Here is a 26,329-nt window from a genome sequence, read left to right as displayed (position 1 = left end):
TATGCTAAGATATAGGCAAGTATTTCCTAACGTGATTTCATGGGTGCCAAAATCTGCCATGATAAATTCAGTAAGTGTAGAATTTTAAGGTTGTACCATAGCCCAAGTGACATGTGCTTATTGAGCACTTGAAATGTGGCTAGTACAACTTCAGATGTGTTGTAAATGTAAAGTGCATACTGTGTTTTAAAGATTTAGTCCACTGGTGCCTGGCTGGCTCAGTCAGTAAAGCATGTGACTCTTGATTTCATGGTCATAAGTTCAAGCCCCACGTGGAATGTGGAGCCTACTGAAAAATAATAATAATAATAATAATAATAACATAAATTAAAGATTTAGTACAAATAAGAATCTCAAAAATAAATTTTATGGAAAATTAGATGATTACAGGGGCGCCTGGGTGGCTTGGTCAGTTAAGCGTCCGACTTCGGCTCAGGTCATGATCTCACGGTCTGTGAGTTCGAGCCCCGCGTCAGGCTCTGTGCTGACAGCTCGGAGCCTGGAGCCTGCTTCTGATTCTATGTGTCCCTCTCTCTCTGCCCCTCCCCTGTTCATGCTCTTTCTCTGTCTCAAAAATAAATAAACGTTAAAAAAAATTAAAAAAAAAATTAGATGATTACATGTTGAAATAATATTTAGAATATATCGAATTAAATAAAACATTAACATTAATTTCACCTTTTTTTTAACTATTGAAAGTATTACTACTGGAAAATTTGAAGGGACATGTGTCTTAAGTCATATTTGTGTTGAAAGTTGCTGCTCCAAAGGCTTACTTCACCTGCCCCTACCATTTATAGGACTGTTGAGGATATCACTTGACATAACTATGCCAGCTTTATTACGTTTTAAAAAAAATTTGTTAACGCTTATTTATTTTTGAAAGAGAGAGAGAGAGAAAGACAGAGCATGAACGGGGGAGAGGCAGGGAGAGAAAGGAGGACGCAGAATCTGAAGCAGGCTCCACGCCCTGAGCTATCAGCATAGAGCCCAACACGGGGCTTGAACTCATGAACCGTGAGATCATGACCCGAGCCGAAGTCGGCCACTTAACCCACTGAGCCACCCAGGCGCCCTGAGCTTTATTACTTTTAAAGAGAAAGTTACAGTTCAAAATATCAAGAGCTTAAAAACTTCCAGAATGAGAAAATTACATATCTACCACCACAATTGAATAGATCCATTAAAGTGTTATGTAATTACATTGTTTCACAAGTTTGAAATCATCTGAAGAGTTTTCTTTAAAGTAATAAGCAGTTTCTCCAAATAGTTCATTCTGGTTTTTTATTACCAATTCATTTTATGCCTCTCTAAAATATTTTAAGTTATATAAAATGAGAATAATGGCTTTCCATAACAATAAAAATAATCTTACAAGAAAAAAATTATAAACAAGAAAAAGACACAGAGCTGAATGATTTCTTCTTGAAATTGAAATTTCAATTGAAATTATTTATTATGGTAAATACTGTGCTAGCCCACCCTTCAATATTAGCTAGTCTCTAGACCAAAAACTTATGTGAGATGGTTCAATATATGAAAATCAATTAGTGTCATATAACATACCACATTAATAGAATGAAAAAGAGCTACACAATCATCTCAGTTGATGCAGAAAAAGCATTTGAGGGGCGCCTGGATGGCTCAGTTGGTTGGGCATCCGACTTCGGCTCAGGTCATGACCTTGCAGTTCGTGTGTGGCTGCGGGAATTGGGCTCTGGACTGACGGCTTGGAGCCCGAAGCCTGCTGGGATTCTGTGTCTCCCTCTCTCTGTGCCCCTCCCCCAGTTCTCTCTCTTCTCTCTCTCTCTCTCTCTCTCTTTCTTTGTCTCAAGAATAATAAACAATAAAAAATTTTTTTAAAAAAGCATTTAACAAAATCCAGCACCTTTTCATGATAAAAACACTTAACATACTAGGAATGAAAGGAAGCTACTTCAATGCAATGGAGGCCGTATATGAAAACCAAAAGCTAGTATCATACTCAACGATGAAGTGGAAACTTTTCCTCCAAGATCAGAAACAAGAGTACGATGCCCACTTTCACCACTTCTATTCATCATAGCACCGGAAATCCTACCCAGAGCAATTATGTACGAAAAAGAAGTAAAAAAGGCATCTGAATTGGAAAGGAAGAAGTAAAATTATTCCTGTTTTATAGACATCGTGATCTTGTAGGTAGAAAACCCTAACAGTTACACACACACACACACACACACACACACACAGAGGATACAAAATTAACGCCCAAAAACCAGTTGTATTTCTATATCCTAAAAGGATAACTAAGAAAATAATTCAATTTATGAAAACATTTAGCCAGGAATAAAGTTAACCAAAAGAATTGCATGCTGAAAACTACAAAATGTTACTGAAAGAGATTAAACACCAATAAATAGAAAAGCATCCTACATTCATGAATTGAAAAACTTATTATTGTTATGTTGTCAATACTACCCAAATTGATCTTTGCAGTTCCTATCAAAATTCAATGTAATTCCTATCAAAATCCCAATGACTTTTTTTTCTAGAAATAGAAAAGTCCATTCTAAAATTTATATAGACACTCAAGAGAGCTAGACGAGCCAAAATAATCTTGAAAAACTAAAGCTGGAGACCTCACACTTTCTGATTTTAAAACTTATTACGAAGCTACAGTAATCCAAACAGGGGGGTACTGGCATAAAGACAGACATATAGTCAAATGATTTTGGAAAGCATACCAAGACCATTCAACGGTGAAAGAAGAGTCTTTTCCACAGAGGGTGCCGGGAAAACTGGATAACCACAAGAAAAAAAATGAAGTTAAATCTTTGCATTGCTTCATATACAAAAATTAACTCGAAAAAGTCTAATCCTGGCAATCACCAATCTACTTTCTGTCTCTACAGATTTGCCTACTCTCAACATTTCATATGAATGCAGTTGTATAATATGCAGCCTTTTGTGTCTGGCTTCTTTCATTCAACCCAATATTTTCAAGGTTTCTCCATGTTGTAACCTGTGTCCATACTTCATTTTTTTTTTAGGCCTGAATAATATTCTGTTGTATGATTATACAACATTTTGTTTATCCATTCATCCATTGATGGATATTTAGGTTGTTTCTACTTTTTGGATATTATGACTAATGCTGCCGTGAACATCAGCATGCAGTTTTTTACATGACCTTAGGTTTTCATGTCTCTTGACTAGATACTTAGACGTGGAGTTGCTGAGACACATAGAAAATCCGTATTTGGCATTTTGAGGAACCTGCCAAACTATTTTCCAAAGTGGTTTCATTGCGTTAAGTCTGTAGATTGATTTGGGGATATTGTTATCTTAACAATATTTTTTAAATCCATGAATATAGGATCTTTCCAATTACTTAGAGCATCTGCAATTTCTTTCAATAACGTTTTGTAGTTTTCAGTGTACAAATCTTGTGCTTTTTTTTTATTACATTTACTTTTTTTTTTAATGTTTATTTATTTTTGACAGAGAGAGAGAGAGAGAGAGAGAGAGAGACAGAGTGTGAGCGGGGCAGGGGCAGAGAGAGAGGGAGACACAGAATCCAAAGCAGGCTCCAGGCTCTGAGCTGTCAGCATAGAGCCCGACATGGGGCTCAAACTCACAGACGGGGAGATCATGACCTGAACCGAAGTCGGGCGCTCAACCAATGAGCCACCCAGGCGCCCCATGGTTAAATTTACTTCTAAATATTTTATTGTTTTTGATGCTTTTGTAAATGGAACTGATTCCTGAATTTTATTTTCAGGGTTTCCAGTGCTAAAAATAAAATAATTTTTTTTTGTATGTTGATACTATATCCTTCAATCATGCTGAACATATTTATTCGTTCCAATAGTGTTTTTTGTGTGCTTTCTTAGGAGTTTCATATATACAAGATTCTGTCATCTTCAAACAGAGATAGTTTTACTTCTTCCTTTTCAATCTAGATGTCTTTTTTTTTAATTTTTTTAAAATTTTTTTTAACATTTATTTATTTTTGAGACAGAGAGAGTCAGAGCATGAACAGAAGGGGGTCAGAGAGAGAGGGAGACACAGAATCCGAAACAGGCTCCAGGCTCTGAGCTGTCAGCACAGAGCCCGATGTGGGGCTTGAACTCATGGAGTGCGAGATCATGACCTGAGCTGAAGTCAGACACTTAACCGACTGAGCCACCCAGGCGCCCCTAGATGTCTTTTTAAAATGGTCTCATTGCCCTGGTTATCCCCTCCAGTACAATGTTGAACAGAAATGGTGAGAATAGACATCTTTGTCTTTTTTCTGGTCTTAGAGAAAAAGCTTTCAGCCTTTCATCATTAAGTATGATGTTAGGTGTGGCTTTTTGTAGATGTCCTTTATCAGACTGAGAAAGATTTCTTCTATTCCTAGTTTGCTGAGTGCTTTTTATCACTTTCTGCATCTATAAAGAGGATCGCACGCTTTTGCTTTTTGTGGGGGTGGGGCGAAATGTCTTTGATTTGGTGCTGAGTTCATACTGGCCTCATAGAATTAGTTCAGCAGTGTTCTCTACCTGCACTATTTTCTAAAAGAGTTTGTAAAGAATTCATATTCTGTCTATTTATATTATAATTATAGTTAAAACTATTTGATAAAATTCACAAAGCCATCAGGACTTGGGCTTTTCTTTGTGGGAAGATTCTTAAATACTAATTCAATATCTCTTCTTGTATATCTATTTAGATCTTTTTCCTCTTCTTAAGTCAGCTTGGGTTGTTTGTCTTTCTAGGTACTTGCCCACTTCGCCTAGGTTATTTAATTGGTTGATATATAATCATTCACACTAGTCCTGTATAATACTTTTTCTTTCTATAAGGTTGATAATAATATCCTTTCTTCCTTTCCTAATTTTAGTATTTTGAGTCTTGTCTTTTTTTTTTTTAAATCTTCTCAAAGAAATTACTTTTGGTTTCGCTGATTTTCTCTCTTGTTTTTCTATTCTTTATTTTATTTATTTCTGCTTTAATCTTTATTATTTCCTTCTCTCTCCTTATTTTACATTTAAATTGTTCTTTTTTTTCTTACTTTCTTAAGGTAGAGGTTCAATTATTGATTGATTTCTCTTTCTTTCATATAGGCATTTACAACTATATTTTTTTTCTAAGAATTTCTTTGGCTACATCCTTTATGTTTTTGCGTTATTGTGTTTCTTTCTTTCATCCCAAAGTAATGTTTAATTTCTATGTATATGTGACAAATTCCTTCTGTTATTAATTTCTAATTTCCATTGTGGTCAAAAAACATACTTTATATAATTTCAATCAGTTTAAATTAATCAAGCCTTGATTTTTTTGGCCTAACACACATACTATCCTAGATAAAATACCTTCTCTAGAAATATGTTCCACGTGTAATTGAAAAGAATGTATATTCTAGTCTGCTGTTTTGGGGTAGACTGTTTTTGTTGCTGTTGTTTTACAATTTCATTTTATTTATTTTATTTTGTTTTTAATGTTTATTTATTTTTGAGAGAGAGACAGACAGACAGAGCACAAGCTGGGGAGGTATAGAGAGAGAACACACAGGTTTCAAAGCAGATGCCAGGCTCTGTGCTGTCCGACAGCCCAACACAGAGCTTGAACTCATGAACCATGAGATCATGACCTGAGCCAGAGTCAGGTGCTTAACCAACTGAGCCACCCAGGCGCCCCTAAGATTTTATTTTTAAGTAACCTCTACACCTAATGTAGGGCTCACACTCATGACCCTGAATGTCACATGATCACAACTGAGCCAATGGTTCTTGAAATTCACTTGGATATACAAGCGCTTTGGATTACAAGCATGTTTCTGGAATGAATTTTACTTGTAAACGAAGGTTTTACTGTATTTCTGTAAATGGTGTCACAATTTTCTCAATCCTTCAGATTTCAGAACTGGAAAACAATCTCTGGCTATTTTCCCTCTGTGCATAGTCATTTAATTTTATTGATTTTTCCTTTAAAGTTTATTTCTTGATTTACTTTTTTGGTAGGTGATTGGCAGTATCTTTTAAAAACTTTAGCATGCACATTCTTTGGCTCAATAATCGTGTTTAAAAGAATTTATCATACAATTTTTCTTAAACAACTGGGAAAAGGCTTATACATATAGATATGTTTATTTCAATATTTGCCAAGTCGAAAATATTTGAAAACAAACTAAATGTCCACCACTCGGCCGGTTCTGGATGTACCAGTATAAGTTATCTAAGATACTGTGTTTCATGAAGAAGGCAAGTGGCGAGATTAAATTTATACTGTTATTTTATTTTGTAAAACAAAACCAAAAAAGGATGCACATATAAACACATATACTTGCATATGCACAGGCAATTTTTGGAATGTATTTTTCACTATTAAAAAAATTTAAGTATAGGGGCGCCTGGGTGGCTTGGTCGGTCAAGCGTCCGACTTCGGCTCAGGTCATGATCTCACGGTCCGTGAGTTCGAGCCCCGCGTCGGGCTTTCTGCTGACAGCTCAGAGCCTGGAGCTTGTTTCAGATTCTGTGTCTCCCTCTCTCTCTGCTCCTCCCCTGTTCATGCTCTGTCTCTCTCTGTCTCAAAAATAAATGAACGTTAAAAAAAAAAAAAATTTTTTTTAAAAGAAAAAAAACATTTGATTGACCTCTTCTAGTGTGTAGTTCTGAGTGGTTTTTGACAAATGCATACAATTGCGTAATGACCTTACAGTCAAGATATAGAACAGTTAGGTCGGTCCAAAAATCTCTCCTGCGCCATTTTGTGGCCCACCCCAATCCTCACCCTCAACCTCTGGGCACTAGTGATGTATTTTTTGTCTTACATACCTTTATCTTTACCAGGACGTTGTACAAATGGAGTCATTCAGTATACAGCCTCTTGACTCTGGCGCCTTTCATCTGGCACCTCATATTTAGAGCTATCCCTCTTGCTAAGTGTATGAGTAGTTTGCTTCTTTTTATCACTCAGCAGTATTTCATTATATAGATAGACCACAGTTTGATTATCCATTCTCTAGCTGAAGGACTTTGGGTGTTTCCAGATTTTAGCAATTATTAAAAAAAACAAAAAACAAAAAACAACCCACTATAAACATCTGAGATTAGGTTTTGGGATAAGTCTAAGTTTTTGTCTCACTGGGGTGAATTCAGAGGTAGAATTGGTGGCTCATATTAAGTATATGTTTAGCTGTATAAGAAACTGGCACGTTATCTCTGAAATGGCCAAGCCACATTGCTTTCTCACAACCAACAGAGGGGAGTTCTAGTTGCTTCACATCTTTGCCAGAACTTAGTATTGTCAGTGTCGTTTTGATTATTATTTTACTCTCCTAAAGGGTGGTGTTTCATTGTGATTTCAATGTGCATTTCCTTAATGACTGATATTGAACCTCTTTAGCTGTGCTTATTTTACGTATAGGAATCTTTGAGAAATATTCGGACACACATTCTTTTTCGTGATTACGCACAGTACCGCAAGGGAACCACAGTGGGAAGGATTTGCAGTAGCTGATGTGGGATGAGGCTTTTGCATTTACTCTTCTTTATGTACTATTTAAATTTTGTCGAGTGTGTTCATTTTTTAAAAAAAATCTTTTTAGGTTAACTTAAAAAAATATTTCCTTTATACAAAACCATCACTGTGTTTTATTAATCCTCTTGTAGGTCTTCATATGCAAAATAGAAGGATAGTAGATTATCCAACCAACTACAGGGTAATTCAGAATATAAAGAGGATTGTTTCTAGATCTATAAAAAGATCTCTTGCCTCGATCCTTCCTTTTTAGTTCTCCTAGTTCAGACCTCACCATAAGGTAAAAATTGATGTTATTTATTTCAGAGATCTCAAAAAAATAATAACCCATCACTTTGATGCACTTACTAAGAGAAGTAACAAGAAACCAGTGTTATATGCTCAAAGCATGCCTGTCAAATGAAGCAATAAAGCTTGAAAGGTGAGCGATATGGATTTTTATTTCAAAGTGGAACTCTAATCACAGTGTGATACCATTACATACCTATTAGTATGTTTAAAATTGGAAAGACTAAATATACCAAGTATTGGCGAGGGTACAGAAGCCACGGAACTTCTGGTGGGAATATAAAATAGCACACCCAATTTGGAAAGCATCTTGCCAGGTTTTTTTTTTTAAAGTTTCCAAAGACACGTGGCATATGACCCAGTCATTCCACTCCAGGTATTCACCTGAGAGAAAGGAAAACATATGTTCGTACAAAGACCTGTACAAACATGTTCATAGCAGCTTTATTTGTAACAGCTCCAGACTGGAAATAAACCAATTGTCCAACAACATGTAGATGGATAAACACATTGAAGGATTCCATACAATGGAATAGTACTCAACAATATAAAGAGTGAACAGGGTGAATCTTAAAATAATTATGCTGAGAGAAAAATGCCCAACTAAAATAAAATATATATATAGAAGCTTATATAAAATTCTAAAAATTGGAAACTAGTCAACAGTAACAGAAAGCAGATCAATGGGTGCCAGGGAACGAGAAAAGGGACATGGAGGGGCAAGAGAGAGGGATCACAAAGAAGCAAGAGGAAAGTCTTGGGGGTGATGGGTACATTCATTATCTTGATTATGGTTATGGATTCATAGGTATATACAGATGTCAAAACGTATCCAATTATGCAGTTTAAGTATGTGCTATTTTTTGTGTGTGTCAATTAGCCATCAGTGAGAGCTGCTAAAAAAAATTAAGACCTAACAATATCTGAAAAGCGTTTAGCCTTCTTCTCATATAAACATGCTGGTGAGTGTAGACTGTAGACTTGTGAATTTTAAAACTTAGAAGCATCAGATGCCGGTGGTCAGAGATGGGCCGTTCTCCTCTCAACTTTCTCTCCTATTGAATGGCCCAGGGCTGTACTGTCCAAAACAGGATCCCTTAGCCACATGTGGCTATTGAGCACTTGAAATGTGTCTGGTGAAGAGCTAAACTCTTCCTCTCATTTTATTTTAATTCACTTTTCAAATCAAACTTAGATGAACACCTACGTCATTATAGGAAGTTCTCTTGGACAGCCCGGCTCGGCTCTCTGGAAGACTGCTGAAGGTGTTTGAACATGATAGGTTCGAGCTCCCATGCAAAACGAAAGTTGCTGTCTGCTTGCTTCTAAAGCCAGGCCCTAGAAGAGTTCTGGGCCCTCTACTAGCTGCAGCTCTTAAAACGCACAGAGCAAATGCTACAGTGAATCAGCCGCCATCAAGCGGGCTCAGAACACAGCCTGGTCGTCACTGTTCCAGACACTAGGGGAAGATGAGATCTGGGACTTTGGCACTAGTGCGAGATTTTATGTGGGTAGTTGAAAAACTATCTGCAGAATGTACCCTTACATAATGAATAAGCTTCCCTCACTGATAAATGCCAATTTTCCAGAGGACCATGGAAAATTGGCTATTTTTGGCCACTCTGTGGGAGGCCATGGGGCTCTGACTTGTGCTTTGGAGAATCCTGGAAAATGCAAATCTATGTCCGTGTTTGCTCCAACTTGCAACCAGTTCTCTGTCTTTGGGTAGGTGGGAGGGCAAAAATCTCTCAATGGATATTTGGAATCCAATCAAAATAAATGAAAGGCCCGTGGTGCTGCCCTCCTTAGGAAGTTTTATTCAGGTTCTTGTTAGATGTGATCCAGAAGATGATAACTAGACATTCCAGTAAACAGCGACTTCCTGACATCAATTGTTTTTAAGACTGTGAGAGGGTTATAATTAGAGTTACTTTTCATTACAATCCTTATTAATGACCACATCAGACTTCATGTAGAATTTCTGAATACAGGAAAAATCAGACACTAGAATGTCTTCTAAGCTATAGAAGTTAGAATAAAGAAAAATACAGTTATTAGGTTTTAAAATATGGGTTTTCATGCCTCCAAAAGAGCTTCATTCTGTAGTTGAATTGTCTGCAGAAATGTACATAATCCAAACAAAAAAATTTCAAGTATATAATTATAATTTCAGAAGGCTTATCAACCATCAAATACCTTTGGATGGCACCGCACAGTTATTCAGACTTTTCTGTAGTTGCTTTTTTAAAAATGTGGGCAACCTGGTCTTATTTTACAGATCTTTTTGACACTTTTTATGAGGTTATAGTAAATCATTCAAGACTTGTCTGAAGATCAAGTTTTGTTGAATGAAGGATGAATTTTCATTGCTACATCTGTGAGAAGTAAAGATATTAATCACTTTTTTTTTTTCAGAGTCAACGTAGATTTAAGCCCCCAGTGTTCTTCTTCTTCATCATGTCAAAAACTTGAAATAAAAACTTTGCCCCATTCTGTGCTGTAGAATTCTCCCCCTTCCCATTTATGGCATTTTCAAAGGTTACATTGATTTTATTTCATCCACTATTATTTCATCACTACTAGAAGAAATCCACAAAATTATAGTGAGATACTTTTATTTATTTATTTTATTTTAGACAGAGAGAAAGAGAGGGAGAGTAAAGGAGAGGGGCAGAGGGAGAGAGAGAATCTCAAGCTCAGGGCAGAGTCTGATGTGGGGCTCAAACCCACAACCCTGGGATCATGACCTGAGCTGAAATCAAGAGTTGGACAATCGACTGAGCCACTCAGGCGCCTCTAGCGAGATACTCATTAAAGTTCCAAAAATGCAGAATTTCACCCATTAGTGCTTTTATGATTCTTTCTTTTAATGTTTATTTATTTTGAGAGAGAGAGAAAGAGAGCATGAGTGGGGGAAGGGCAGAGAGAGGGAGAGGAAGAGAATGCCAAGCAGGCTCCTCACTGTCAGCGCAGAGCCTGATTCGGGGTTCCATCCCATGAACCAACCGTGAGAGATCATGACCTGAGCCGAAATCAAGTGGTGGCTTAACCGACTGAGCCACCCGGGGGAACCCCTGCTTTTATTACTCTTAAAACATGAAACCTGGAGCATAGCCTCTCCGTGCTCCTTCTGTTTAGATTCCGGACTACTTTCAGCGACACCTGCCAGGTGATCATGGATGGACTAGAAAGTTTTTGTTCCAGCCAGGTCTTGGTTCCACCCCCCCTCCCCAGGAGGGGGTGGGCATCTGCAGCCATTTTCCCCACCAACGCTGGCAGCGTGGGCTGGCCCCGGCTCCGACTCTGTCTGTCCTGTCTGCCCTGCATAGCATCCCACACCTGTCCCACTGTCTCCTCCAGGGCGTCCCTCTCTGCATGCACCGCCAGATGGATCCATGGGTATCCTGGCCTCCCTCTCTCATTCCCTCTCATTCGCCGCACGTCTCGTGCGTCCAGCCTCCAGCCCTACCGATCCTTCACAAGCAGAAGCTGGGGAAAGAGCCAAGGCTAAACAAGGTCCCACTCCTCAGTTAGAGCTGCCCCCTTCCTCCTACCACCATTCCACTAATTATTAACAGATTTGCCAGGACCCAGAAAGTTTCTGAGATGACATAAAATGAACAAGGTATGGTCTCTATAGCCTAGGAAACCCGGACAGATGCTAATGGTCAAGTCCCACAGGAGATGACGTTCAAAAGAACAACCTAAAAAAACCCAGCCGTTACTGAAGGTTCAGACACCCTTCCAGAAGCACTGGTGGGTGCAGGCAGAGATACACCCCCTTCCCCCACCACTACCACCAGAAACCCAGATGGGGTGACCCAGAGTGTGCCTGGTGACTCTGTTTCCTTAATGCAGGAATTTCCCTCTGTACGATCAGGTTCTTGTGTTGGCAGCTGAGAAAGCCGCTGACAGCTGGGGAGTTATTTTCTCCTTCAGTCACAGGATGATGGAGATAATCTAGGATGGGAAGTGTGGGGGAGAAAAGGAGGAGACAAATGCTTGCTGCTCTGAGCAGAATTGGGCAACATGGCTCATAGATCTTCCTTTCCTGTAGATCAGACACCTAAATAGCTCACGACTCTATCCCTTACATCTGATGGGAAAAAGTGGATCATATTTTTGTTGATGTCAGACACTTTGAGGTGTCAGAAAGAACGATCAAGTTCCTTTTTTTAATGTTTATTTTTGACAGAGAGAGAGAGAGAGAGAGAGAGAGAGAGAGAATACGTGGGGGAGGGGCAGAGAGAAAGGGAGACACAGAATCCAAAGCAGGCTCCAGGCTCTGAGCTGTCAGCACAGGCATGGGGCTCGAACTCACAGACTGGGAGATCATGACCTGAACTGAAGTCGGACGCTCAACCGGCTGAATCACCCAGACGCCCCTAGAAGGATCAAGTTTTTAAATCGGCCTTATTACTTTTCTCAGGATCATTACAAAATACTTGATTCAGGTTGCATTGTTTCAAAAAAAAAAAAACAAACCTGAAGAATGCATGAAAATCAGGAGAACACAATTTTCCAAGTAGGACATCTGGCTAAGAAAAGTGTTTGAAGTTAATCTTTCCTGTTCTGTTGAGGGGGCTTCAGGTGGAAACTTGGTCATCTAGAGTTGTTCGTTGTAAAAACTTGTCAGGTGCCCTGACTAGGAATATACCTCCTTGGTAGGCGGGTTATTGTTTTGGAATTTTCCTCTTGCTACCTTAAAGATTCCATGAAATTGTGGATCAATCCACTATTTCATAGGTATTAAACATACTCTATTTAATACACACTAAGTATATGATATGTATATATCACATTAACTTAATAATAGACCAATGATTATTTTCTTATTTAAAATTATTTTGAACAAATATAGTTCCTTCTAGACAAACATATTTCCAGATTCTTCCTTTAGTGTTGGGTGTCACAATATGCAGTCCAACCCAATATCTATTGAGAGCCTTCTATGTGCCGGGTAGATGGATATTTTAGCATTTCTTTTACCTAAAAGGGGGTTGTTAATTTTGGCTAAGTTCTAGGTAGACTTCTCCATACCCCTCAGTTTTTCTTTCTTTGCCATCAATAGTGGCCCCATCTTGTAGCAATAGTATAAGTATAGTATACTATAAGTATATAAGTATATACTCTGAGCATAAAAGTATATACTTATATACAAGTAATAATGTAAGTATTTATAGTATAAGTATTTACTCCTGCCATGATTAAATGAGAGATCCAGGAGTATTCCACTTAATAAACATAATCTTATTTTAAAAACTGAAATCTAGGGGTGCCTGGGTGACTCAGTCAGTTAAGCATCTGACTTGACTTCGTCTCAGGTCATGATCTCATATTTTGTGGGCTGGAGCCCTGCATCAGGCTCTGCGCTGACAGTGTGGAGCCTGCCCAGGATTCTCAGTCTCTCTCTCTCTCTCTCTCTCTCTCTCTCTCTCTCTCTCTCTCTCTCCCTCTCTCTGCCTCTCCCTCATTGATGCTATCTCTCTCTCTCAAAATAAACAACTAAACGTTAATTTAAAAAACCCAAAACCAAATTCTCGATTTTAGCTGTAACATTATGGCTTCACTTTTAACTTACAACTGCAAAATCTATCACATAGGAGATATGAACAGAAATGAAAAAAAATACAAAAATACTTGCCTATTGTGTCGGATGGCGGGATTATTTTTGTCTGTTCTATATTTCCATTATTTTAAGATACTACCTCAAAATGAAAGATAAATAAGCTTGCCTTCTTACGAATAAACCCTTGTCTAACCATTGGCCTCTGGCAATTCCACCTTCTCAAGCCTTCTTTACACTCAGAGTCCAAGAGTTAAATACCATAGTGCACTTTTTTCTACTCACTCGGAGTTCAAATTGGCCTCTGGACCCCTTAAATTCTCTTGGATAATCTCTCTCCCTTAGGCTGTCTCTAAACTTTTGAATCTGGTTTTTCCCTTATTAGTTCTGTTTTCAAAGCTGTGATCTTATTTCTTCCCAATATTGGAATTAAAAAAAAATACATTAAACACTTTTTTGCAATAGTCTTTTTTTCTTTTCTGCCCTATTTTGGACAAATGTGTCTATTTCTCTGAGCTCTGACTGTAGGTCTGGATTTGATTCAGTGAAGTGAATCGACAAAATTGTGTATTGACCACTGAGGGCATGCCATTCACGGTCCTTGCTTAGGATTGCTGTGTACAGCTGGGCCGATGTGCCAGGCACAAGGGTCCCTGGCTGGCTGACAGGTGAATAGAGGCTATTTGCTCACGTGTGCCGAGAGGGAGAGACTATGGGTAACCTTTCCCTTAGCATTACCTAATGATATATATGAAATGAATTTGAGATATGTGAGGTTCCGCTTTGGGGCACCTAAACACGGACAGAGAAGACTTGGGAAGTAGAGAACGGAAAAATATTAAGAGAGTAATTGCTTTCTAATTTAACGAATAAACTATAAATTTCAAAGGTATTCAATGATGAGATTAAGGGCGACTAAAGTATCTAGGTATAGCTCCAACGAGTCAGTGGGATATAAAAAGAATCCTTACGTGTCAGACCAGTGGTCTTTTCTATTTCTAGTTACAGAAAATGTTCACGCAGGGACATCTCATCCAGAGTGGGATGTTAGAGGCGTGCCCTGCTGTTTGAGTGCTGCCCACCAGCCCTTTCTTCTTCTTAAATGCTACTGAATCTCACCCCACACCCACCTCCTTGCCCGGGATTAGTAAATTATCCTTTTGCGTTAAGGCATGACCATCACAAGAGGCTCTTAAAAAAAAAAAAAAGAAGTTGTTCCCAAAAGGTTAAACCTACCAAACACGATCTGCCTGGATGATTCTGCTGAACAAACCTGTTTGTGCCCGGGCGCGGGAGAACCAAAGCCTGTGTTCGCCTGAGGTTGAGATGTTGGCTTTGCTGTGGGACGCAGAAAGAAAAGACACTTGTCTCTGTTTTACGCTTCTGTAAATCATTGACATCTTGATCAATGTTTAGACATTGACTCGGATTTTTTTTCGGAGCCAACACCGAAAAAATATGATAAAAGCTATGGATCATCTTCTCAGACAAATGCACAAAACTGAAACGTTACATATAGTTCGTGGGGCTCACAGAGTCCTGAAGCTTGATCGCAGGTGAAAAATCTCTGTTCACTGAACACAAAACAAGTGTCATTTCTGGTGTCTCTGTGGTGCTGGAGAATCTGATACTGTTCACCTTCACTTTCTTCTATTTATAGTTCATCGCTCAACTTCTGAGCGCACCCTTTCCCCACCCCACCCCCGTTTGTGGGTGGACAGACCATCAAAATAATGACCAAGAATCCTGACACTGGAAAAAGATGGCTGTGTGCTGATGCCTCCGGTTTGCTTCCATGCGCTGGTGTGTGACCAAGAGCAAGGTGTAACCAAAGGAAGCCAGGGCTGTGTGTGGTTGGTGGTGGGTGGACGGGGGGAAGGTGGCGATGGAGGTGGTACCACAGAGGCCCTGTGATGTGGCCAATTCTGCAATACTTTGTAGCCGCTCGGTCAAAGGCAAGCTCGGTATAACTCCTTCGTATTGGAGCAATTCAAGCCATGAGCGTAGCCATCAAAGAGTTCTCTCCCTTTCACTGATGCTGGGCCAGGACATATGGAGGTAGATAAGGTAGAAATCTGTACTAAGGATCTTCATGTGGCAAAAGATTGGAATATTTAAAATTTGTTTCTGGGGCCTTTTACTTCTCTGGCACAAGCTTCCAAAGCTACAACAGAAAGAAGGAAGGTCAGGGCGACAGGGCTGAGCTACTCTGGTTCCTTCTTTGAGAAGAAAGAATAAAGCATTCATTTACTCAAAGCAGTAGGTTACTCACTGTTACCTCTGCCAAGGGAGTTTGTATCACAGAAATGGGGTGACATTTAGCTTCTATAATTGATCTCTGTTTATGTTTCGTGAACTCAAGGGAGTAGTACTCACCTGCCCCTTTCTCTGTCATACTATAAAGCTCCATCATTTCTGTAGCTGGGTTTATACATTCCTGGTATGTCAGCTCAGTGGGAGCAGACTATGTTTTATTCCTAGATATTCTTGATGATGCATAGATATCAATTCCTATCACACCTGTTCAGATACCTAGTCTTGTAGTAAGTATTTGTGCTATTATCCACTGGTAGTTTTCTTCTTCTTTTTTTTAAGTTTATTTATTTTTTTATTGTAATTTCTAGAGCCAACGTGGGACTCAGACTCACAACTTTGAGATCAAGAGTCACGGGCTCTTCCGCCTGAGCCAGCTCAGCCCCCTCAATGGTCATTTTCCATTCATTCTTATTTTGTTCCTCGTGCTTCGTGGAAAGTGTAGTGGTTAAGAGCACGAAGTCAGGCCGGACTGATGGATCCAAAATCCCACTACCAATGTTGCTTTGTGATCTTGAGCAAATGGCTAAAGCTCTCCGTGCTTGGTTTTTCATTTAGGAAGTGTCGATAAGAACAGTACCTATTTCACAAGGCTGGGGAGTTAATCCACATAAGATACTTAGAACAGAGAGCTTGGCCCACGGTAAGTGCTCAGAGTTAGTTATTATTCTCTGTTTGCATAGAGTGTTGTATTCTTAGCACCCAAAATGCGTGAATCAATCCCTGGTAAAATTGCCATTGATAACTTTCCACTTGGGAGTTATTAAAATGTAAACTCTTGGGGTGCACTGGTAATGGGTTCTTCAGAACTTCTGTCTCCTGAGAAGGCACATTTGTGGGGGCACACTGCCATCATCCTTTCCTCCCCAAGGACTAGGAAAAGCTCCCAAAAAACATTGTGTTCACTGGGTGTTTTCCATTTGCCTGTCAGGTAAAGGAGATTCGGCACGATAGCACGGGGACAGTGGCCTCGGTGGTCTCAGCAACCATGTGTGTGGAGTGGGCCCTGCAGAGACCTGGGGTCCTAGCATAACTTCACATAGGTTGCTACCTGGAATCCAGGGACCTATTCTCTTTCTGTGCTCCGGCATGGACCCCGTTTAAGAAAGAGGGTCTATTCAGGTTCATTTGTTTCCAGCCACTGCACCACTTTCGGGGAGACTTTTCACCAAGTCAACTCACAGATGGTTAGCCTCCAGGATGTCTGACACACAGGAGTCAGGACCTCGGGAGTAGATTCTGGGAGAGGAACGTGAAAGCCTGGATTCCACCTGCCGTTTGTCTGAGCTTTATGGACTATGGATTTTAAGGTCCTGAGTCACCTGCTGACCATCAAGATTCTAGCAAACCCCTTCACATAACACGGTTAATTTAAAAGTTTTACACTATATACAGAAAGGCGGAAAAACAGGAGAATCGGTCCAGCAATGGGCCCTTCCTCTTCCCCATGATGTTATCAGCTCTCAGATACAGACGTGGCTGGTAGCAACAGAAGCGTTGTCCAAGGGGACAAAACCAACGCAGAGGAAGAGGCTTGGATGCAAGAGTATGAGCCCAAGGTGGAAGAAGACAAGAATATTATTAGCTTTGGCAAGGAAGGCGACATTAATTCGAATGAGATATAAAGAGCAGAGGAGAGGAGAGGAAAAATTGGGGGGCAGAAGGGAGAAGAGTGGAAGGCACAGAAGCTAACAGGGCATCAGCCTCTTAGTGCAGCAGGTCATGAGATGATTGGCTAAGGAAAATGGCAGCTTTGGGTTGGAATCTCAAGGAAGACGGAAAAGATTTAGAAGAACCCGGCTGCCGTCCTCTTCTTTCCAACTCCACCACCTTCGGAACGAATCCTGTAAAAGAAAAACGTTATCAGCAAATATGTACCCAATGGCCTTTCTGTGTCAGCCTCGGGGACATAGCCTTGAGCCTTTGAACAGACATGATCCGTGCTTTCTTGGAACTTTCAGGTCTAGTTGGAAACCATGGACACTAAATGTTAGAGCGTCGTGAGGAAGAAGAGCTCACGGGGGTTAGCCCCATCGGGGCATATGTCAGCAGACAGATGCTGTGCTAGGTGGAAATAGTTATAGAAAGAATTCAGACACCCAGTTAAGGCTCATTACTTTTCCCTCTAAACTAGTGAGTCTTTTCTCAGAGGATTTCTCTGCCTCTTCTCTCTTTCCAATCCCAGATAACCATTGTTATCATTGCTCTGCCCCAAATCTGTGCATAGTCCCCTGATGCCTGCCCCTTAGGGGTCAACCATTTTAAGGTTGGAGGCCTCCACCAGCTAGAATCCTTCCTGTATCTGACTCCTCCAGCTCTCCATTCCAGCTAAGGTCACTGACTGTCCTTCCTACATGTCCCATCCTTTATCACTTCTCCACTTCTGTCCTTGCTGCTCTTTTCACTGAGTGTCCTCCCCAGACCCTCCACTCCTCTTGTTTTATTTCTACTCCCGTGTTCAACTCTCACTTCCAACCAGGATGTATTCTCTGACCCCGGTACTAGAAGCAACCTCCCTCTCTTCTGCATGTCCACAGACCTTCCATCATCTTTCTTTTAGGATATTTTTTGCAGTCTTTATACTGTGGTCACCTTATACTCCTGTCTTCTTCCTATTATATCGTAAACCTAAGGGCAGGATTTGGCCTTTTCACCTGTACAGTACTTTATACTCCAATGCAAAATATACTCAGCTAAAAGAAATGCTCTATTAATATTTGTTGAGGTTAATTCTAGGAGAAAAAAAGGTCCTATTAGACTGGATGCATGAATGTTTCTTGTAAACCTCAACAAGCTGGTTTTTATGGATATGTTACTTTTTGCATTCCTGGAACATAAATGCTCTAATATTTACATATATATATTTCACATACATATATATATATTTCACCCATCTATTAATTCATTTATTCATTATTTAGTAGAAATGTATTAGATACCTACCAAATGCAAGGCATGTGCATGATAGGGACGGTGCTGGCTCCTGGATATATGCAGTGTATGCATCCATTTATCAATGTTTATGCCATTTTGTTTCTCTCCTTTCCAGACAAAGGGGACCAAAGAGGCACTCCCCACCACCACTGTTGGCTAAAAGCGATGTGTAATAGCAATGACCTTCATTTAAGTTGTGACTATGGGGTCAGAATAAGCCTTGCAAGGCACAGAACCAAATTAGATGCAATTTTAACACTGACAGTGAATATTCATCCTCTTGTTTGGAAATTTTGCTTTAAGAAGTATGAATTGCACACACACTGCCCCCCTTCTCTCCTCTATTTAATTTTCCTGGCATTCCTTCAATGAAGAGTTTCAAACCCACGTTTTTCAGATTGAAATAAATGATGAAAATTGAAAATCAATGTTTTCCTTCTACTGTTAACAAAAAGGTAAAATGCCTCTAGTTTTATAATTATAATCAATATATAAAAGGGAAATAAATGGCCACAAACAGACACACAAGTAGACTGGTTTGGGATATGCTTGTTTTTAAATAATTGGGTTTTTATTTTCTTTTAAAGATGCTGTGTGCAAGATGTATCTTAAAAATACATCAGAAAATGTTTTTACAAGATCTGAATGCACCTGAACTTGATGCCCAGCTAATGCGTTAGATGTCCCTCTCCTACCAGGAGGCTTATTCATATATTGGGGTCGGGGGACAGGCAGGCCTGTCTCTTGCCTCCTAAGGCCCCGTCATTTCTCCGCAAAGTCTTTGAAGAGCAAACCTATCCGTGGCTCTTTGGGCCAGGAGTCTCCCGGATCTTTCCAGACTTCTTTGCACGGCTGCCTGACGCGGTGAATTCATTGCTTTCAAAGCCGGGCGCTTGGCAGGCTCTCTCTCCCTTCCCCTGCCCTCCCCACGTCCCTCTCCCGTCTCCCACGGCCCATCTGCCCCTCCCTTCCTCCAGCCCCCTCTCCGCTCTGCTCCCCTTTATTTCCACTCCCCACCCGCGGGGCTCTGCCCTCCCTCCCTCTCTCTCCCCCTCGGCTCGGCTGTATTTGGAGCTCCCGGAAGCCGCCGGCGACTCTCCCCGGGAGCAGCGTGACTGACACCGGCTCCGCTTCGGGGGGGAGGAGGGCGCGGGAGGAGGGTGCGAGTGGCCGGACTCGGATTTGCGCCGCCGGGGACCCGACCTCGGGGCTCCCAGCAGGTAAGCGGGAGCGGCGGGCGGGGAGGGGCCGGGGCAGGTGCGGGGGGCGCCCCCGCGGAAGTTGCGCGCCGAGCGGGTGGGGTGGGGTGGGGCGGGGAGGGTGCCGGGACGCGGCGGCGGCGGCGGCGGCGCGCGACTGAGAAAGGCGGCGCGGGCGCCTGCGGGGCCGGGGGGCCGGGGCCCGGGGCGGGGACGCGGGCGGGGCGGGGGCAGGGCGCCCCATCTGGGGCCGAGCCGCGGCGCCCTGCCCCCATCCCGTCCGCGCCGCGGGCGCCCCGGGCGGACGCGGGAGGGCGGGGTGCGCGCGGGAGCCGGCCGGGGCCTAGCCTTCCTGCGCTGCCGCCCCGGGCCGTCTTAACTTCGGGGGGTTCTGGCCCGCTAGGCTGCGGGCCCCTCGGCGGTGCGGAGACGGGGGGCGGGAGGGGGCTGTGATTGGGCCGGATCTGACCGCGGCACCTCCATTGGAAAGTGCTGGAAAGAAACAGACCTGGCTTCCCCGCAGAACCTGACTTGAGGCAATGAGTCACTTTTAAAAAATGCAGAGGCAACTGAGGCATTGAGGGAGAGCTCTATGGAACAGGGCATCTCACACAGCTGCGTCCCCGACTGCTTTTGGGTAGAGGACTAGTCGGTGCGAGTAGCTGCGTTAGCATCACTTTTCGGGCTGCTAATAATTGCGTCTGCAGATGGCCTTTCCTTTATTCTCATGAGAGTGGTGTCGGGCATCACAATAGGCTGCAAGTTTCAGCAGCATTTGAATTGAGGCATTCTTTAAAATGAGGAAATAGGGGTGACTGCATTTGGGATGTGGAACTAGAATTGGGTCCAAAGGGCCAAAGCGGGAGATTGAACATTTAGCAAAAAAAAAAAAAAAAAAAAGAGAACCTTTGGTTCTATAGTTTGGGGAGTGCAGAAGTCTATGGGCCTCGGGCACTATAGTTTACCAGAATTGTTTGCAGGTACTATTTCCTTACTGCTTATATAGATTTCTTTTAATTTCGGGAGCATGCCTTAGAATTCTTGGTAAAATAATCTAAGCTCACTTAATGTAAGATTACAAGAGTGGGAGTGATCTTTGGGGAAATTGTTGTGGTAGTTGCTAGAGTCTAATTAGACTGTAAGCCTCTTGAGGGCAAGGGTGGGAGTTTTGATAGTTCTTTCAGCCCCAAAACTGTATTTCACTTACAGCATATATAATGAGCAAGCAATAAAAGTTTGTTAAAGTAATTAACTCAATAGCTTGAGTGGCTGGATCATGATTTCTTGAAGATAGCGCGTATTTTGCAAGGAAAGACTGTTCCATGCATTCCCATATCTAAAAGTCCTTAATAAAATTAGAATCAAGGTGTCATATTTATTAAAGAGAGAAAGAAATTGAGAAATCAGGAAGGTTCTATCGGACTATTGACGTGGCCACAGCTGGTAGGAAGTAGGGTATTGGTGCTCCTTGTGTCCATTGAGAAGTGACTTAATTTGTTGATCTGGTGTAAGGTTTGGCAAAATGTTTGAACCAAGGGCTAGATAGTAAATATGTAGGTTTTGCTGGCCATGTGGTTGGTCTCTTTAGCAGCTACTCAACTCTGCTGTTGCAGCTTAAAAGCAACTATAGACAATACATAAAGGGGTGGTGAGGCTGTGTTTCACTTTATTTATGGATACCGAAATCTGAAGTTCATAATTTTCACCAGTCACAAAATAGTCTTGTTTTTTTCAGGTATTTAAAAATGTAAAAATAATTCTTAGCTTGGAAGAGGAGGGGGAGACACAAAATCAGGAGGGGGGTAGGGCAGGCTTGTCCTGTTGGCAGGAATTTGCTACATCCACCTGCCATGTGATAGTTTGGAGAAGAGCCTTTGCAAGGATTAGTGAGCCAGATTGTCCGAGTGCCTAAGTCATGCCCACGAGTTGTTAAATACCTTCAAGAATAGCATTAACTTATTTGGGCATTATAGTGTTTTGTTTTGCCTTGAATATTTCCTAACAGACATCTTTATACATGATACATGAAGTGCTGTTTTTAATTTGTTAATTATGTAATATTTTACACATAAAAATAATATGCTAAATATGTGTAAACTATAGCCGTTATGTTCAAATGGCCACCTGTGACCCCATCACAGCACTAAAAACTACGGCTTAAGAACCAGATAATTGTAAAAAGATAACCTACAGAGTAGGAGAAGATGTCTTAAAATTATGTATCTGATAAGGGACTCGTGTCCAAAATATATAAAGAGCTCTCCCAACTCAATAATAAAAAAGATAAATAACTCAATATAAAAATTGTCAAAGGGTCTGAATAGACATTTCTCCAAAGAAGATGTGTAGATGGCCAATAAGTAATGGAAAGATACTCAACATCATTATTCATCAGAGAAGTGCAAATCAAAATCACACTGACATACCATTTCATATCCACTAGGACGGCTAGAATAAAAAGATCAGATGATTAAGTGTTGATAAGGATGTGGAGGAACTGAAACTCTTAGTCATTGGTGATGGAGTATCATGGAAATAACCTAAATGTCCATCGACTGATGAATGGATAAATAAAATGTGGCATATCCACATAATGGGGTAGTATTTGGCCATAAAAAGAAATGAGGTACTGATCCATGCTAAAACATGTAGAAGCCTTGAAAACATTATTCTGAGCTAAAGAAGCAAGTCACAAAAGACCACATATTGTTTGACTCTGGTCCTATGAAAATGTCCAGATTAGGGGAATCTATAGAGACAGGAAATAGATTAGAGCTGGGGAAGGAGGGTAAGGAGGTGATTGTTAGAGGCTGTAGGGTTTTTCTTTGAGCCGATGAAAATGTTCTAAAATTGACTGTGTTGATGATTGCACATATCATTGAATCATACACTTCCATTGGGTGAATTGTCTCATATGTGTTAGACTTCAGTAAAGCCATTAAAGAGAATAAACGGAAACTAGAAAAAAAAAAAAAAGTCGTTACCTGTACTGTTGCATCTTTGTGCTCTTCTGTGCCATTCCGTGTCCCTCCCGACCCTGAATTTTGTCTTAATTCCTGATTTTATTGTAAAACTGTTATGACATAGGTATGTAGTCCTAAACCGTGTGTTATTTAGGTTTGCTTGTTTTTTGATCTATAAAAAGGGTGCAGGGGCGCCTGGGTAGCTCAGTCGGTTAAGCATCTGACTCTCAGGTCATGAGCTCACGGTTGGTGGGATCGAGCCCCACGTGGGGCTGCTTGGGATTCTCTCTTTCTTTCTCTCGGTCTCTCTCTGTCTCTCTCTCTCTCTCTGTCTCTCCCTAGCTCTCTGCCCCTCCCCTGCTCATGCACATGTCGTGCATGCTCTCTTCCAAAAATAAATAAACTTTTAAAAAAATTTGGAACTCTTTTGAAATGTGTATATAACCTTCTCACTTAAAAAAAAAAACCCTCAACATTAAATTTTTAAGAATTATCTCTATTGTTGCAGCGGCTGCATAGTACTTCTTAGCAAACAAGCCACAGCGTGGTCATCCATTTTCTTACTGGCGGGCATCTGGGTTGGCCCCCACGTTTCGCTGCTCCTTTGAAGACTTTCTTGCGAGTGTCTTGGCACACGTGTGCCAGAGTTCTCTTCCTCTGTGGTGTGACTGTATCGTATATTTTAATGACAAGAAGATAAAAGAAAAAGTTGGCTCTTCTGACTTGTGCATCCCTAGCTTCTTCATTGCCTCCAACCAAGTGAATAGAACTGAGGTCCTGTCTTCTCATTCCATTTAGATTCTGATGGCAATATCTGTTACCTCTTGTCCCAAGAAGTGTGCAAAAGCATGAACTAAAACTGGACAGCTGAATTTCCCCACCACTTACGAGCGTCTTCATTCTCTTTTATCACCTGGGTTTAGGACCGGACAGAGGACAACCTCATTAAGCCAAAGGGACGTGGCTTTCAGCAAGGTACCTGAGTGGTTTCTAAACTTGACTAGCATTTTCCTTGTATGTGTGTCCCGCTGGGCAGTCCAGGATTTCTGACATGACTTAGTTTGTTTTTTCTGGTAGCAACAAACCAGTCGGCAAGCTGGGGTGTTAGCCTCGGGCACTTTCTTTTTTTTTTTTTTTATTTATTTTTGGGACAGAGAGAGACAGAGCATGAACGGGGGAGGGGCAGAGAGAGAGGGAGACACAGAATCGGAAACAGGCTCCAGGCTCCGAGCCATCAGCCCAGAGCCCGACACGGGGCTCGAACTCACGGACCGTGAGATCGTGACCTGGCTGAAGTCGGACGCTTAACCGACTGCGCCACCCAGGCGCCCCATCGGGCACTTTCTAGGCCTGCCCTGACTCAGGCTGTGAGCTTTTGAATTTCATCCTGGGTGTTTCTCCTTGTACTTAGGAAGAGAGGAAGCACCGTAAGGTCAGAGTAGGCCATTATAAGGGATTTTCTAAGTTGTTGTTAATTAATGGTAAAATACACATAACATAAAATTTACCATTTAATCATTTTTAAGTATACGGCTCAGCAGCATTAATTACATTCACAAAGTTGTGCGACCGGCACCATCATCTGTCTCCAGAACCTTTTAATCACCTCAGACTGAAACTCTGTCCCCATCAGACGATAACCCCCCCATTCCTCCCTCCCCCGCCCCTGGCTTCCACTGTTCCACTTTCTGTCTCTATGAATTTGCCTATTCTCGATGCCTCATGTAAGTGAAATCATACAATATTTGTCTTTTTACATGAGCTTTTACATCCATAGGAATTTTACATTGTTTTTTCTTAAGTAGACCCATTTCCCACTTAGGGAAAACATACCTTCTTTGACTGAGAAGTTATGTAATGGGACTGTTTCCTTTTCAGGATACAGCCCTCTATAGGAAGGGACATAACAAGGGTTGTAAAACCAGAGGGAGAACTTTTGTTTATTATGGATTTAGAAGAAGAAGAAGAAGAATTCACCTGACCTGTCTCATTAATTAGACATCTAATGGTCCTGGCTTCTCATTGACTACTTAGCCAAGTGGAGAAGGCAGAGAAGCACCAAGTTAAAAATTCACACCTGATGACAGGATGAATTAGGTAACCTTTGAAGTTCCTGTTAGTCCCCAACTTCTAGAATTTAAAGGCCATTCTAAAGTATAAAAGTCTGATCTAAAATTGATTCTAGTTTTGATAGGGAGAGACAAAAAAAAAGAAGAGGAAGGTTGTGGGCACTGAAAATAGATGTGAGGTGGTCTTCATGGCAATATTGAAGAGGGAGGTGGTCCCTGGAGAAGCTGGGTGCTAGAGACACCAGAGATAAACCTTGTAGTACATAGGTGACATTGGTTGTCTTACGTCTGTACTTAATACACGATACGTACACAGGATAATGAGAAAATAACCGTCATTGCTTTGTATCAGTCCACATGGAAATCCAGAGAGACTCTGGGATCCGTTGATTATTTCTTCCTTCCTCTATGTTGAATGACTATTGTATGCCTGGAACAGTGAAGATCGCTGGGGCTGCGAAGAGGGGTATCAGTGAAGGAAGATACAATGAACAGGAGGTGACCTAGGCTGTGAACATAGATTTCAAATGATCTTCTTAGGTCATAGTCGTCATTAGTTCTGACTTTGTTCCCATTTAGTTTTATCCAGAGAAAAATCACTGGATTTTTTTTTTTAATTTTTTAAATGTTTATTTATTTTTGAAAGAGAGAGAGAGAGAGAGACAAAGTGTGAGCAGGGGAGGGACAGAGAGAGAGGGAAACACAGAATCTGAAGCAGGCTCCAGGCTCTGAGCTGTCAGCACAGAGCCCGATGCAGGGCTTGAACCCATGAACTGTGAGATTATGACCTGAGCCGAAGTTGGACACTTAACCGACTCAGCCATTCAGGCTCCCCAAGAATCACTAGGTTTTTACGAGATAAATTGATTATTATACTCGATGGCAAAAAACGGCAGTCAAAATGGACCACACTAAGAAAACTAGCCAGTTGAATCTTCCAGAACCAGGTGAACTAGGCTTCCAAAGGGCGAATGCCTATTTCAGTCTGATTATGGTCTGATATGTAAGCGAGGCTGTCCATTTTATGCATTCTCAGTTTAGAAGCCCAGAGTATGTCGGTAAGGGGTTGGGAAGATAGGAGGGCGTTTTTTTCCTCTACTGAGCACTGTCTGGGACTGGTGCTCACCTCCGTCCAGTGGCAGGGCTCCCCTGTGTCTGCCCTAGTAAGTAGGTTGATAGAAGAGTCCCATCTAATTGGTTCCTTGCATTCGGTAGACCCCACACAGACAGCTTCTCCTGGCTATCGTCTTCCAGCATGTTGGAAGCTGTGGCTGGAGACTTTCGGGGCACAATGCAGGTTCACCCGTATTTAGCCAGGATTCTTAAAAGTTCCAGTTTTGATTCCTCCTTCATTTCCATTTCTGCTTCTTCATTTCTCAGTGCTCTCGTGGTGCAATCTGCAGACAGCCCTCCAGCCCCCTTTTTCCGTCCTGCTTCCGAACAGCCTCTCCCTTCCCAGGATGCCTCTTCCCTCAGCATCTCTTTTGAGTGGAA

At 41.4% G+C, this 26,329-nt stretch overlaps 1 protein-coding gene across 3 annotated transcripts in view; it reads left to right on the top strand.

Annotated features, from left to right (window-relative positions):
• LOC131513743 (RNA-binding protein 24) overlaps positions 1 to 26,329 on the top strand; it is a 240,629-nt gene that overhangs the window by 61,251 nt on the left and 153,049 nt on the right. Inside the window, exon 1 of one of the 3 annotated variants that reach the window (XM_058732924.1) lies at positions 19,445 to 19,824. The exons of the other annotated variants lie outside the window; for them this stretch is intronic. The gene's annotated coding sequence lies outside the window, so the exon portion shown is untranslated. Of the gene's footprint in view, positions 1 to 19,444; positions 19,825 to 26,329 lie in introns of those variants that run through there. 3 annotated transcript variants of the gene reach the window in all.

The sequence above is a fragment of the Neofelis nebulosa genome, chromosome 6 (genome assembly GCF_028018385.1).
Source record: "Neofelis nebulosa isolate mNeoNeb1 chromosome 6, mNeoNeb1.pri, whole genome shotgun sequence".
NCBI lineage: Eukaryota > Metazoa > Chordata > Mammalia > Carnivora > Felidae > Neofelis > Neofelis nebulosa.
Note: the sequence above shows the minus strand (reverse complement) of the source record. Positions and strands in the feature narration are given on the sequence as shown.